We start from the raw sequence: 15,461 nt of genomic DNA, 5'->3' as shown, positions 1-15,461 counted from the left end.
ACCCAATCAATGAGATTGTGGCTGATCTGATCATCCTGTACTCCACTCTCTTCATTCGATTCAACATCCTGATTTAAAATCGATCTCAGCCTCAAATATACTTAATGACCCAGCCTCAACAGCCCTCCATGATAAAGAATTGCACAGATTCTCTTCCCCTTTCAAAGAAGAAATTCCTCCTCCCCGCTGTCTTCGATTGGTGACCCATCTTTCTGAGATGGTGCCCTCTGGTCCCAGGCTGTCCCGCAAGGGGAATCAACCTCTCCACATTTCCCCATCCAGTCCCCTAAGAATCTGAAGGATATTTTTCTGTTCAGACGCTCCTTTAGAGCAGCTGGGGCATGGTCATAGCCCAGAGGTAGGGACACTGCCACAAGCATCACTGCTCTCAGTTGTACATTTCAATAATATTTCTGCTAATATCCAGTGAGCACCCACGTTAAATATTGTTGGAGGAGGTCCTTGTGGAAACGCATTGGGGCATGTTGTTACATTGAAGTTGCTCGATGAATGCTTATTTGATGGTCATTGTTAATGGTCTCCTGATGCTTTTGAGCTTGTACTGTTTTTGTTTCTGATCAGCCCTGTGCTGGCGGAGCAGTTGTCCATCCCCAGGACATGTTTGCAGGTACCAGATGTGCCTAGGGGAGGTCCAGTCAGCCCTGCTTCCATTTTGACGTGTATCTGAACATTGACTGTAAAGCTGAGTACAATGCTGAATCCCTTCAGGCTGATCTGTCATGTTCCATTGTGTGTAGTGACAAGGACAGTGTGTAGTAGGTTACTGCAGCGAAGATGCCTTGTGGTAGGATCCTAACACATTTCTAACCGTCTGTTCGAGTGTCCACACCAAGAAATGATGGTCTATGCAATTCGAGTGGGTTCTGTTGCTCGAGGGGTTCATGGACATATTTCCTGGGCTGTACATTGCCCTTTAACTTTGGTGTGTGTCTGTGTCTGGCAGGAGAGTTTGTCTCTCATAAAAAAAGAATCATAGAATCTCTGCAGTGTGGAAGCAGGCCATTCAGCCCATCCTTTTTAAACTGACACCCTGAAGAGCATCCCACACAGATTAACTCCCATCCCTGCATTACCCCTGGCTAATTCACCTAGCCTGCACGTCCCTGAATACTATGAGCAATTTAGCATGTTCAATCCACCCCAACCTGCACGTCATTGGACTAAGTGGGGAAACTAGAGCACCCGGGAGAAACCCACCCAGACCTGGGCGAGAATGTGCAAACTCCTCACGGACGGTCACCCGCTGGTGGAATCACCCCAAGTCTTGGGCGTGTGAGGCAGCAGTGCTAACCACTGAGCCACAATGCCCCAAATCCTGTGTGTCTGTGTGTCTGTGTGTCTGTGTGTCTGTGTGTCTGTGTGTCTGTGTGTCTGTGTGTCTGTGTGTCTGTGTGTCTGTGTGTCTGTGTGTCTGTGTGTCTGTGTGTCTGTGTGTGTGTGTGTGTGTCTGTGTGTGTGTGTGTCTGTGTGTGTGTGTGTCTGTGTGTGTGTGTGTCTGTGTGTGTGTGTGTCTGTGTGTGTGTGTGTCTGTGTGTGTGTGTGTCTGTGTGTGTGTGTGTCTGTGTGTGTGTGTGTCTGTGTGTGTGTGTGTCTGTGTGTGTGTGTGTGTGTGTGTGTGTGTGTGTGTGTGTGTGTGTCTGTGTGTGTGTGTGTGTGTGTGTGTGTGTGTGTGTGTGTGTGTGTGTGTGTGTGTGTGTGTGTGTGTGTGTGTGTGTGTGTGTGTGTGTGTCTGTGTGTGTGTGTCTGTGTGTGTGTGTCTGTGTGTGTGTCTGTGTGTGTCTCTCTCTCTCTCAATGGAAGGGAGTGCTGGGTTTGAGTACCTCTTGAGGGAGAGTGTGTTTTGGTGTGGGAGGGGTGTGTAATTCAGAGGCAGAGAATGGGGGTGCATGTGTGTCTGTGCCACTGTCTCTACAAGTTCAGAACCTTGTCACGTAAATTGCTGCTTCACCGTGCCTGAGGGAGCACACCCAAGACAAAGGTGCCATCTGTCAGATGAGACAGGTGAGAGCCCCATTTCCTCCCTCTTCTGAACATAAGTTCCTGTGTGTAATAATTAGCAATAAAGTTAGCACTGCTGCCTCACAGTGCCAGGGACCCAGGTTCGATTCCGCCCTCGAGCGACCGTCAGTGTGGAGTTTGCACATTCTCCCCGTGTCTACATGGGTTTCCTTTGGGTGCTCCAGTTACCTCACACAGTCCAAAGATGTGCAGGTTAGGGTGGATTGTCCTTGCAATGTCCAAGGATGTGCAGTGGCTTAGCCATGGGAAATGCAGGTTTACAAAGATAGGGTATGGAAGGGTCAGTGTGAATTTGATGGGCTGATTGGTCTGCTTCCACACCATAGGGATTCTACAATATAGGAGATGGGCATGAGGGAGCTCTTCCATGGTATCCTGGTTAAATATTAACCCCTCACCCTGCCTCATGATAACAGGTCATCTGGTAGCTGCCTCACTGAGTTAACTTGTTGATACAAAAAAACAGTTAGCAGCCACATGTAATTAGTGGTGACATTTCCTGCATTTTAGTAGCGACAGCACTTTGGTGGCTGAAAATGCTTTGAAATGTCCCGTGGTCAAATGTAAGTAGTTCTTAAGTCATTTGAAGTTGCTTCGTGGGAGCTTTGTCAAAGAAAGAATTGACACCAAATAAAGGTTTGGATACTGAATCAAACGTTGTTTACAAAGAGGTACTGAGAGTGTCTGAATCTTGGAAAGAGATGGAGAGGTTATTGGAAGGCTGGTGTTTATGTCACTGGATCAGCAATATGGTGATTTGAACTATTACAACATTAATCGTGTTTTAAATCTTACGCAGGACATCTGAGAATTTCAATTCCATTTTGTTATATTTTTTAAAAAGTGCTGTTGTTTAAGCAAAACTGCTTTACCCCCACACCATGGAGCTATGTAGATTTATTTGTTAAAGTCATATCCATGACGATGAGGGGTGTGACCAGGGTGGATAGAAAGCAGCTGTTGAAGGGCCCTTCATGAGGGGGAAGCATAGTTTCAGGATGAGGGACAGAAGGGAATTTGTGGAAAAAAAAACGTTGTCACTCAGTGGGAGTCTGGAATGAACCCCCTGGAAAGGTGGTGGAGGCTGGGAACCTTTGTTTAAAAAGTAAATTTTGGAAGAGCACTTCAACTATCATAACATTAAAGGGTATGGGACAAGTGCAGGGAATTGGGATTAAAGCACTTTCAGTGGTGGTTAGTCAGTGCTGACTCAACGGACCAAAGGGCCTTTTCTACACTGAATCTATAAATAGATAGATACGTGACTCCAGGCCTACACCAACATGATGGGTCCTTGCCTCAATCCAACCTGACTAACTGCAGACTTGTACTCAGTTATGACCTGAAAGTTGGGCCCATTGCTGATTTGTTTTCATCTCGTGCTCATCAGGATCAATGCAAGAATGCCACATTTGAAACCATGATTGACAGGCGGGAGTCTGGGAGAACACAGCAAGCCAGGCAGCATCAGCAGGTGGGGAAGTTGATGTCCCGAAGAAGGGTTGCGCCCGAAACATCAACTTAGAATCATAGAGAAGTACAGCATGGAAACAGACCCTTCAGTCCAACCTGTCCATGCTGACCAGATATCTTAAATTAATCAGGAATTCATCAGGAATAAAGGGCTTTTGCCTGAAACGTCGATTTCGAAGCTACTTGGATGCTGCCTGAACTGCTGTGCTCTTCCAGCACCACTAATCCAGAACCTGGTTTCCAGCATCTGCAGTCATTGTTTTTACCTGGATAAAGTGTGGAGCTGGAAAAACACAGCAGGGTCGGCAGCGTCAGAGGAGGAGGTGGGAACCTCTCATCGGGACGGTGTGGTTTGGTGGAACGGCTAACGCACACTGGATTATACAGCAGATGCTGAATATTTACAGAAACACAGCGAATGGAAGATGTTCTTGGGTGTGGGGGGGAGGTTTTGCCAGCACAGGCTGACTGCGTGTACGCTGCCTGATGTGAACTACTCAAGAAAATTGGTTCAATTAATCAGTTGCTAGGACACAAAAAGGCTTATTCCAAATTAATTCCCTCGATTTGAAATTTTGCCAGCTGAGTTTGGGATTTGGACCCCTGTCCCCAAAGTATGTGTCAGAGTCTCTGGGGTAAGGAGCTGCCTTGACGTAGTTCACAAAAGTGCTGGTGAAAGATGAGAATATCTCTTTTTATTTTAAGAAGTGACTTACTGTGATATGGAAAACGCTGCCTGATGGGGCAGTTTGAGCAGATTCAGTTGGAAGTTTACAAGGGGAATAGAGTTGGAGGAGGTGAACCTGCAGAGTGAGGGGTTGTGGGACTAATTGAAGAGGGCAGCCGTGTGCGTGATAAACCTATTACTTGGACTGAGTGTTCTGTTAGACAAAGAAAATTTAAAAATAGTGAAACTATCATTCTTGTTTCTTTTTGAATGAGCTTGGAAGTTGGAATGATTTTCTGTTTGAGATATGGGAGCTTTTTTTCCCCAGGTTAAAACACTGCACTCTGACTTAGAGTTTAGAATCTCCACAGTGTAGATTTCGAGGCCATTTGACCTGTTGAGTCTGCACCAACCCTCTGACGAGCATCCCACCCTAACCCTGCGTTTCCCCTGGCTAAACCACCCTAACCTGCGCATCCCTGGACACTGTGGCTCAATTTATCTTGGCCAATCCACATGAACCTGCAATCTTTGGGATTGTGGGAGGAAACCGGAGCACCCGAAGGAAACCCACGCAGACGTGGGGAGAACTCGCAAACTCCACACAGACAGTCGCCCAAAGGTGGGATCGTACCCAGGTCCCTGGCACTGGGAGGCAGCAGTGCTAACCACTGAGCCATCCTTGACGATCTGTCTCTTCCACGGCACAGTTCGGAGGGTCTCCTGCCCTGATCTGGAAGCTTCGGCTATGGGAGCCCTTCCAGGATTTGATGGGTTAGGGGAGGAGGGGGTAGTGGTGTGGGTGAGATGTGTCTGTGACGTGAATTAAACGGGTAGGAGCTAATTATTGCAGATGCTGGAATCTGTACTGAAAACAACAACTGTTGGAGATCACAGCAGACCAGGCAGCATCCATGGAGAGAGAGTGAGCACACTAACAATTCAAAATGTGGAGTGGAGCAGCACCAATGCATTAAGGTGGAAGGGGGCCCAGTGGGTGGAGGGTGCTGGCAAGACATTGATAGTTCTCTCCACTAGCCCCCCAACCCACCCCTCTCCCTCCCAAACTATACCATGAATTAAAGAGGTTTGACCTCCCCAGCCTTTCCAGTGAGAGGCTGTTGCTGGGCAGACAAGTGATGACAAGGTGATCGGAAACTGTACCACCTTGATAATGTGTGTTGTCCGAAGCAACTGGGAACCACCGTGTGAGCTGTAACGTGCTGCCTCCATCTGCCCTCACATTGGGCGGGAGACCAAAGTAAGCAGGCTCAAATCTGTCTGCTGTCTTCCCTCCAACTCTGCCCCTGTCCCCAGTCGGGAAACAGAGTCACACACACCAGTTCCCTCATCTTCCAGCAATCGCAATGCCCGCCACATGGTCCCCTAGTACAGCTGCCTCACAAATTCCCGTGATCACAAAAGGAGAAGTCTGATAGTCACCTTGATTAGGGATCTGGGGGTGCTTGGGAGAGGTGGTTTTGTGTAGGGTCTGTTCCAGACCCTCCCCCAGCACCATTACTATTCAAGCCTTAAACCTGAGTTTACTTCTATCAAGTGTCCATCTAATTTCCTGTTTGTTTCTTCACCCACGGGACATCAGCTGCGACAGCATTGATGTCCCATCCTTAATTGCTCCTGGAGGAGATGGTGAACTGCCTTATTGAACCACTGGAGTCCCTCGTGGTGTAGGGACACCCACACAGCATTGTTAGAGAGTGTGTTCCAGGATTCTGACTCAGTGGAGAATGGCGATATATTGCCAATTGAGGATGGTGAAAAATGAGCTTTTAACTCACCAACTGACTCTCCCAAAGCCTGTCCAGCATTGACCAGGCACAAGTCCGGAGTGTGAGGGAATGCTCCCCACCTACCTGGGTGAGGACAGCTCCAACAACACTCAAAAAGCTCGACATCAGGAAAAAGCAGCCCCCGCTTGATTGGCCCCACATCCGCAAATGTCCACTCCCTTCACCACTGATGCTAAGTTGCAGCAGTGTGTGCCATCTACAAGGCAACACCTTCCAAACCAGTTGGAAGGAGAAGGGCAGCAGATGCAGGGGAACATCACCTCCCACAAGTTCCCTTCCGACTCCTTCACCATCCCAATTTGGAAATATATCGGCTGCTTCCTGAGTGTCACTGGGGTCAGAATCCTGGAACTCCATCCCCAGTGGCACAGTGCGGGTCTCCCTTCAGCACGTATACTGCAGCGGTTCAAGAAGGCAGCTAACCACCATCTTCAGGGGGCATTTAGGAATTGGTAACGTTGCTGGTCCACTTGATCATTTCGAGTCAGATGTACGGCACGGAAATGGACCCTTCAGTCCAACTCATCCATGCTACCCCGAAATTAATCTAGTCCCATTTGCCAGCACTTGATATTAATAACTTGTCAAGTCTTGTCAAGTGTATTGAATCTCAAGTAGTTTGTCGTGATGTACACCTGAGCTGCCGCTTCTGATGTAACTGAGTGAAATCTGAAGATGCTTTCTCTTTTACAACATTGTTTACACTCAATACACACAAGCAGATACAAAACAAGTCAAACTAGTTCAGGAGAGGCAATACTGCCCTGAACTGGTCTTTGTATAATGAGTGTTTTCCCTGTGTCTTTTTCAAATAAAAAAATTAGCGGATGGGGCATTGTTGGCAAGCGCAGCTTTTGTTGCTCGTTTGTAATTGCCCCTTTGAACTGAACTGAGTGGGCAGGTCAAAGTGAACCCCATTGGCTGAGAGTCTGGAGTCACGTATAGGCCAGGCCAGGTGAGGAAGATTTTCCTTCCCCAAAGGCATTTGAGAACCAGATGAGGTTTTAACAACAATGGTTGCCCGTTAGGCTATTAAATTCCACCAGTTTGCCTTCATTGCTCAGATCTTTTGAGTACAAGAGTTGGGATGTCATGTTGAGGTTATACAGGATGGTGGTGAGGCCTCTTCTGCAGCACTATGTCCAATTCTGGTCGCACTGTTATAGGAAGGATATTATTAAACTAGAGGAGGTTCAGAAGAGATTTACCAGGGATGGAGGGTTTGACTTGTATGAGTCTGGGATGGTTTTTCACTGTAGAAAAGGTCAAGTCACCATTGGCCCAGGGGGCGATGGGGGTTGCTCTTCACCAGAAACAGAAACAATGATTGGTGGTACACTTAACCTGAGGATCCCAACACCCCTTCAGATGGGAGGTTCTGGTCTGCAGGAAGTGGTGCAGAGGAGGTTAACCAGGATGTTGCCTGGGTTGGAGACATTAAGCTACAAGGAGAGACTAGATAGACTTGGGTTGTTTTGTTTTTAGGATAGTAAAAAACGGAGCGGGGGGGAGCATTGGGGTGGCACGGTGGCTCAGTGGTTAGTGTTGCGGCTTCACAGCAGCTGGGCACTGGTTCAATCCCAGCCTCTGGCGACTGTCTATGTGGAGTTTGCAAATTCTCCCTGTGTCTGCGTGGGTTTCCTCCGGGTGCTCCGGTTTCCTCCCACAGTCCAAAAATGGGCAAGTTAAGGTGAATTGGCCATGCTAAATTGTCCCAGGGATGCGTAGGTTAATGTACATTAGTCAGGGGTAAATGTAGGGTACGGGAATGAGTCTGGGTGGACTTGTTGGGCCGAAGGGTCAGTTTCCACACTGTAGGAATTCTATGATTGGAGGTGTGTAAGGTTATGAGGGGGGATGGGAACAGGGTAGATAGAGAGCAGCTGTTCCACTTGGTCAAGCGATCAGTGACGAGGGGTATAATTTTAAGGATAAAGAGCAGGGGTTTTGGGAACAAATGGGGAACAAATGTTTTCACTGTGGGTGTTGGGAATCTGGTATGCACTGCCTGGGAAGGTGGTGGAGGCTAGAAACATTTCAAAAAATATATTTGGATGGGCACTTCAAATATAACATTCAAGGGTATGGGACAAGTGCAGGAAATTGGGATGGAGTGGTCCTGAGAGTGTAGTCTTGATGGGCCGAAGGGCCTTTTCTGTGTTCTGTGAATCTAGCGACTGGCTGTGTGGACAAGGATCTCCTCAGGCCATGCTGTTAAATCTTCTATTGCCAGTGATGTTAAATTGGTGCCCTCTAATCGCATGGGTCAAATGTATCCCTCCTGTCCTCACCCACCCCACTGCCCTGATCATACCAACTCTGTCCCTCTTTCGAATTTCATCTCTGTCCCGTCTTCCATCTCCATGATGAATAGCCCCATTCTGGTCAGATCATTGAAGTTATCCTGTCCCCCAGACGACTGTCTTTAACTGCAGTCTCCTCACTCCTGCACCTATTGACATGTAGGAGCAGAATTTCATAGAATCCCTACAGTATGGAAGCAGGCCCTTTGGACCAACAATCCCACACCGACCCTCCGAAGAGTAACCCACCCAGACCCACTCCTTTACACTATCACTCTACATTTACCTCTGACTGATGCATCTGTCCTATACATCCCTGAACACTATGGGGCAATTTAGCATGACCAATCCACCCGAACCTGCACAACTTTGGATTGTGGAAGGAAACTGGAGCATCCGGAGGAAACCCACACCGACACAGGGAGACTGTGCAAACTCCACACAGATAGTTGCCCGAGGCTGGAATTGAACCCCGGTTCCTGGTGCTATGAGCCACCATGCTGCTAGAACTCAGTCATTAGCTCATGGCTAATAAGTTTCTCAACCCCTGCTTTCCCTAGAACCCTCAATTTCCCCCTAACTGATCAAAAGCCCCCCATCTATCTCTGTCTCGGAGACACTCGATGACTTGTCCTCCACAGCCCTCTGTGGCATTGAGTTCCACAGAGTCCCCACCCTCTGGCGGAAGAAATACTCCCCTCATCTCCGTTCTCGCCCGGCTAAAGTGTGGGATTTGGTACACCCCATCAAGCAGCAGCAGTGGGAGTTTGAGCTTTAGTGGGGGAAGCTGAGAGGACAGGCACAACAGGATGACGTTGCTTGAGGAGAACTCTGGTCAGCAGCAGCTAGAGAAGGATTGGGGGGGGGGGGCAAGGAGGCTGCTTTTTCACTTGCTCAGCAAGTTAGGTGATCTTCAGAGTGGCGAAAGTAGATTTGATTGTAGCTTTCAAAAGGGAAGTGGATATAACTCTCTTGACCTTGTATTTGGCTTGACATTTAGATTGTTGTGAGCACCTGACTTCCTTCCTCTCTTTGACCCAACTGTCATGGGTGAGCAAATTATTCTCTGACCTTCCAGATCTGAAAACTCCACTGTGTTGACCATAAAGAACTAGCTGCTGACTTTTTTTTGTTGTTCCTCTCTCTGTGCGTGTGTGTGTGCGTGTGCGCGCGTGTGTGTCTTTCTGTCTCTGCTCTCTCTCTCTGTGTCTCGCTCGAGTCCATTCAGTATTCTAACAACAGTGCGGTAGACACTGGCTGGTGCGTGTGTTCAGGCTTCTGTATCTTCTCCCCGATGGTAGAAGTTGTAGGAAAAACATTGCCAGGGTGGGATGGATCTTCGAGAATGCTGGTGGCCTTTCCTCGACAGTGGGCCTGGTAGGTGGATTCTTCCCTCCCTGGTAGATGGGAGGTTGGCTTTGTGATTGATTGTCCAGGCTGAGTTCACCGCTCTCTGTAACAGTCTCTGATCTTGAATATTACAATTGCCATACCAGGTAGAATGCTCTCGATGGCGCACCTATAAAAGTTGGCAAGGGTATTCGCCATCATGTCAAATTTCCTCAGCTGCCTGAGGAAGAAGAGACGTTGTTGAGCCTTTGTAACCAGTGCATTCACATGAAGAGTCCAAGAAAGCTTGTTGTGGTTAACCACTCCCAGGAGCTTGACGCTCTCCACTCGTTCCACCTCTGTGCTGTTAATGTGTAGTGGGGAGGGCATGAGTAACATCCTGTCAAAAGTCAGTAACAAGTTCCTTGGTTTTGCCAGCATTGAGAGCTCGTTTGTTCTCAGTGCACCATTTTTCCAAGTCTTCCACCTCCCGTCTGAAGTCTGTTTCGTCGCCATCTGTGATTCGACCGACTCTGGTGGTGTCATCAGTGAACTTGTAAATGGCATTAGTCTGGTATTTGGCGATGCAGTCATGGGTATACAATGAGCACAGTAGGGGGCTGAGTATGCACCCCTGGGGGGCTCCAGTGTTGAGTGTTAGTGAGGATGAAATATTGTCCCCAGTCTTCACTGATTGTGGCCTGCGGGTCAGGAAACTGAGGATCCAGTTGCAGAGAGTGGGGCTTAGTCCAAGATCACTAAGTTTAGTCATCAGTCTCAGGGGGATAATAGTGTTGACGGCTGAACTGTAATCAATGAGTAGGATTCTTACGTAGCTGTTTTTGGTGTCAAGATGTTCTAGGGAGGAGTGAAGGGCAAGTGATAGGGCATCTGATGTGGGTCTGTTGGTCCGATAGGCAGACTGGAGTGGGTCAAGAGTAGTCGGGAGGCTGAAGTTGATTAATGCCATGACCAAGGTAAAAACAATGACTGCAGATGCTGAAAACCAAATACTGGATTAGTGGTGCTGGAAGAGCACAGCAGTTCAGGCAGCATCCAACGAGCAGCGAAATCGATGTTTCGGGCAAAAGCCCTTGCCATGACCAGCCTTTCCAAGCACTTCATGACCACCGAGGTGAGGGCTGCTGGACGGTAGGCATTGAGACATGCTGCATGAGCCTTCTTAGGCACAGGGATGATGTTGGCTCTCCTGAAACAGGCAGGGACAGTGGCCTGCTGCAGGGAGAGGTTGAAGATGTCCGAGAAGACCTCTGCCAGTTGACCTGCGCATGCTCTGAGTGCATGGCCTGGTACTCCGTCTGGTCCCATCGCTTTCCTTGGATTCACATGAAGGAAAACTGATCTGACCTCTGATGCAATGACCGATGGGTTAGGTTCGTCAGGAGTTCTTAGAAGAGGTGTTACCTCTCCGCCAAAATTCTGCTCAAAGCGAGCATGGAAGGCGTTGGGACGATCTGGGTGGGATGTGTCATTGTCTGCTACCTTGTCAAGGTGTTATAGAATCATTAACATTGCCATGTGACTGTGATCTTCTGTTGCCTTGTATGGGTGGTTCGGGGATTGCACGCTTTTCTGGGCAGAGCGATTTGACTTTAACGTCGTTGAAGAATGAGGGAACTGTACTCTGGGGAGCGCTTGCCTACGTTGGGAAGAACGTGATTCCGGCAGGTATCTGTTCACCCACTCCATTCTGTGCACGTGCTGAAATCTCCAGGTCGTACTGCACCAATGCCAGCTCTCGACACAGGAGCTTTCTGAGGGAGGTACTGTACAGAGAGCAGCTTTCTTACATTTATTAACAAAAGTAAATTTAATAAAAATGTACAAACTCCACACAGACAGTCACCTGTGGCTGGAATTGAACCCTGATGCTGTGAAGCAGCAGTGCTAAAAAATAGTTTACCTTTATTGACCCTGTCTGTACCTGTTCCTATCTTGAAGACTTTGAGTTAGGACGCTCCTTCCTGACTCTGGCCTCTGTTGTGTAATCTCTCTTCGTGACTCAACCTCACAGGGATACTTTTGTGTTAGGCCATAAAACACCAGCACAGAGCAGAAGGCCAAACAGCCAGTTCCCCTGGTGGTATGAGGTTCTTCGCACTTTCCCGGATGAAAGGAAGGGCTCATTTGCATTGCAAACCCATCTGATGCACACCCCACTGTGGAGTACCCAATGTGGCTGTTTATAGGGGAGTGGCTGTGCTGCTGGGTTCGACTCTGGGCTGGATGCTCACTAAACCTCCACCAAAGGTGGCATAGTGGCTGTGTTTAGCACTGCTGCTTCAAAGCGCCAGGAAACCGGGTTCGATTCTATCTTCCGATGACTGTCTCTCTGTGTCAAATTTGTGTGCCCCCCCCCCCCCATCTCCACCCCAAAGCTATCGGCAATTTCACCACTTCCCCTTTTTTGGCCGTTTCCAGAGCCCCAGCAAATCTCTGCATGTATCCGACCAAATACTAGCATGTGCCTAATCACCGCTTCCCCAAACCTCTCCCCACCATCCTCCCCCCCCCCCCCCCCCCCCACTACACCAAATGAAGTGTCTTTTGATGCTGTAATATTCTTGATTAGTAACATGTTGTGAAAGTACATTCTGAAACCTCCCGTGTTGGTCACTGTGGAAAGTGGAACTGCACTGGAATATGTCACAATCTGCGATGTCACAATAAATTTGCAGTGTATGTGGAATTGGAAAGAGACGATGCCAAAGTGGCTGGTGCCACTGCTCTTGTTTTCAGGGCTGTTCATCTTGAATCCCAATCTGCTAATTGTGCAGCGCTCCATTCCTTCTCCACACCCCCCCCCCCCCCCCAACCTTCTCTTTCACCTCCTACCCCTCTCAATCTCACCTCCTCCCTTGTCTCTTTCTTCTCCCTCTTCCCACCCCTTACACTCTCCCTTCCTTCATTCCCCCTACTCCCACTCCCTCCTTTCTCTCTGTCTCCCCTCCCTTCTCTTTCTCACCTCCCACCCCCTACACTCTCATCCCTCTCCCTTCTCTTTCTCCTCCTATCCCCCACTCTCTCGCTCTCCTTCTCTTTGTCGCTCTCCCCTCCTGCTCCCCCACCCCAAGCGCACACCTTTCTCCTCTGCCTCTTGACTGACTCTCGTTCAGAAGATTCAGTTTATATCCCGTCTGGCTCACGGTGTTTGACAGCAGCTCAGCTCCTTGTATTTTGGGGAGGCACAGTGTCTCAGTGGTTAGCACTGCTGCCTCGCAGTGTCAGGGACTGGGGTTCAATTCCAGCCTTGGGCAGCTGTCTGTGTGGAGATGGCAAGTTCTCCCCATGTCTGTGTGGGTTTCCTCCCACAGTCCAAAGATGTGCAGGTTAGGGTGGATTGGCCATGCTGAATTGTCCCAGAGTGCCCAGGGATGAGCAGGTTAGGGTGGGATAGCTATGGGAAATGCAGGGTTATAAGGATTGGTTGGGTCTGTGTGGGATGCTCTTCGGAGGGTCGGTGTGGACAAATGGCCTGTTCCACACTGTAGAGATTCTGTGATTCATTCTTGCCCTCTTCCTTCTCTTTCTCAGCTCTCAGCACCCGCCCCCCCCCCCTTCCCCCACCTCTTTTCCCCTTCCCCCACCTCTTTTCCCCTTCCCCCACCTCTTTTCCCCTTCCCCCACCTCTTTTCCCCTTCCCTCTTCCTACATAAACCACCCCCAGGCTGATTAAGTACAGAATAGGTTTCTGTCCAAATTAACCAGGGCAACTTCTATTGCAAGTAAGTAAACTCCAACCATGGGTGAAGAATTGTCAGCATTTACCTTGATGAGTTAATACTTGGACCCACTTATAGTTACGTGAAGCCTCCTGTTTCAAAGGTAGAGACACTCATTTTGTTATAAGGTCCCTTTGAGGGTATGATCACTGCACTGTGAGCTCCCTTCAATTATTTCTGATCAAAAGAGAGTCAGAGGCTTCTGGCTAATTATTGCCTGTCTGCCTAGAGCAATTGGGAGTAAATTTCCACAGAAGAGTAAGTGTGAGCTAGATGGGGTAAATAAGGGAAAACCGTTAACACTGTTGGAGCATTCAGAGAGACAGCGTGTGATTTGCGCCTCCTAGCAGAGCGCTTTAGGGAACATCTCCGAGACACCCGCACCAATCAACCAAACCGCCCCGTGGCCCAACATTTCAACTCCCCCTCCCACTCTGCCGAGGACGTGGAGGTCCTTGGCCTCCTTCACCGCCGCTCCCTCACCACCAGACGCCTGGAGGAAGAACGCCTCATCTTCCGCCTCGGAACACTTCAACCCCAGGGCATCAATGTGGACTTCAACAGTTTCCTCATTTCCCATCCCCCCACCTCATCCTAGTTTCAAACTTCCAGCTCAGTTACTGTCCCCAAAACTTGTCCGACCTGCCTATCTTCTTTTCCACCTATCCACTCCACCCTCTCCTCCTTGACCTATCACCTTCATCTCCTCCCCCACTCACCCATTGTACTCTATGCTACTCTCTCCCCACCCCCACCCTCCTCTAGCTTATCTCTCCACGCTTCAGGCTCACTGCCTTTATTCCTGATGAAGGGCTTTGGCCCGAAACGTCGATTTCGCTGCTCATTGGATGCTGCCTGAACTGCTGTGCTCTTCCAGCACCACTAATCCAGTATTTGGTTTTCAGCATCTGCAGTCATTGTTTTTACCAGCGTGTGATTTGTGCTGATCGATGGGGCAAAACAGGTGAGGTGGCATGGAAATCTCACTTTATCTCTCCTGTCTCACATTGTTAGGGGAATGATATGAAAAGGTCCAGAGGGGTATTTTTTTTTCTCAGAGCGTTCAGTGCGAGAGCTGTTAAGATCACATTTACTTAAAGGGTGGTGGTAGAGTCAGCACTTGACTTTCCGAGTGGGGACTGGACGCATGGTGGCACAGTGGTTAGCACTGCTGCCTCACAGCACCAGAGACCCGGGTTCAGTTCCCACCTCAGCAATTGACCTGTGTGGAGTTTGCGCATTCTCCCCTTGTCTGCGTGGGTTTCCTCCAGGTACTCAGGTTTCCTCCCACAGTCCAAAAATGTGCAGGTTAGGTGAATTGGCCATGCTAAATTGCCTGTAGTGTTAGGTGTAGGGGAATGGCTCTGGGTGGGTGCGCTTCGGTGGGTCGGTGTGGACTTGTTGAGCCGTAGGGCCTGTTTCCACACTGTAGGTAATCTAAACATAGGTGAAGGCAGGTCTTCGAGGAGCAGTAGGGTGCGTTTGGGAGCTGTGCGCATGAGAGGCATAGGGTCTGACTGTACCATCACAAAACCTACAAGGCCCACAGTGATATCCTGCTGTCCTGCACCGTTGTGTGGCTCAAGTCTCACGTTAGACCAAATAGGTTCTGAGATTCCAACCCTGTTGAGTAATGCTGACTTGCAGGAGGGAACTGGGTACATGGAGTGGAAGGGTTTAGCCAGATATGGGCAACTGCTGGCAAATGGCACTCGATTAATTTAAGATATAGAGTCATGGAGCTGTACCGTGTGGAAACCGAACCTTCAATCCAACTCATCCATGCCAACCCGGTATCCCAACCTCGTCGAGTCCCACTCACCAGCACTTGGTCCACATTCCTCAAAACCCTTCCTCTCCATGTACTCTGTTCCCTCCTGCGAGTCAGCAAATGTCCCATTTGCCAGCATTTGGTCCACATCCCTCTAAAACCCTTCCCATTCATATATCCCGAATGAGTTGGACTCCAAGGTCTGTTTCCATGTTGTACAAGTCTATGAACTGTGCCAATGTGTTGTCCCGTGGGCCCCAAACCCACAACAGCTATGTTGTGTGCAGGCTAAGTTAGACCATACTGTAATGGTTGTGTTGTCAG

This window comes from Chiloscyllium punctatum, chromosome 21 (assembly GCF_047496795.1).
Source record: "Chiloscyllium punctatum isolate Juve2018m chromosome 21, sChiPun1.3, whole genome shotgun sequence".
NCBI classification, from domain to species: domain Eukaryota; kingdom Metazoa; phylum Chordata; class Chondrichthyes; order Orectolobiformes; family Hemiscylliidae; genus Chiloscyllium; species Chiloscyllium punctatum.
Note: the sequence above shows the minus strand (reverse complement) of the source record.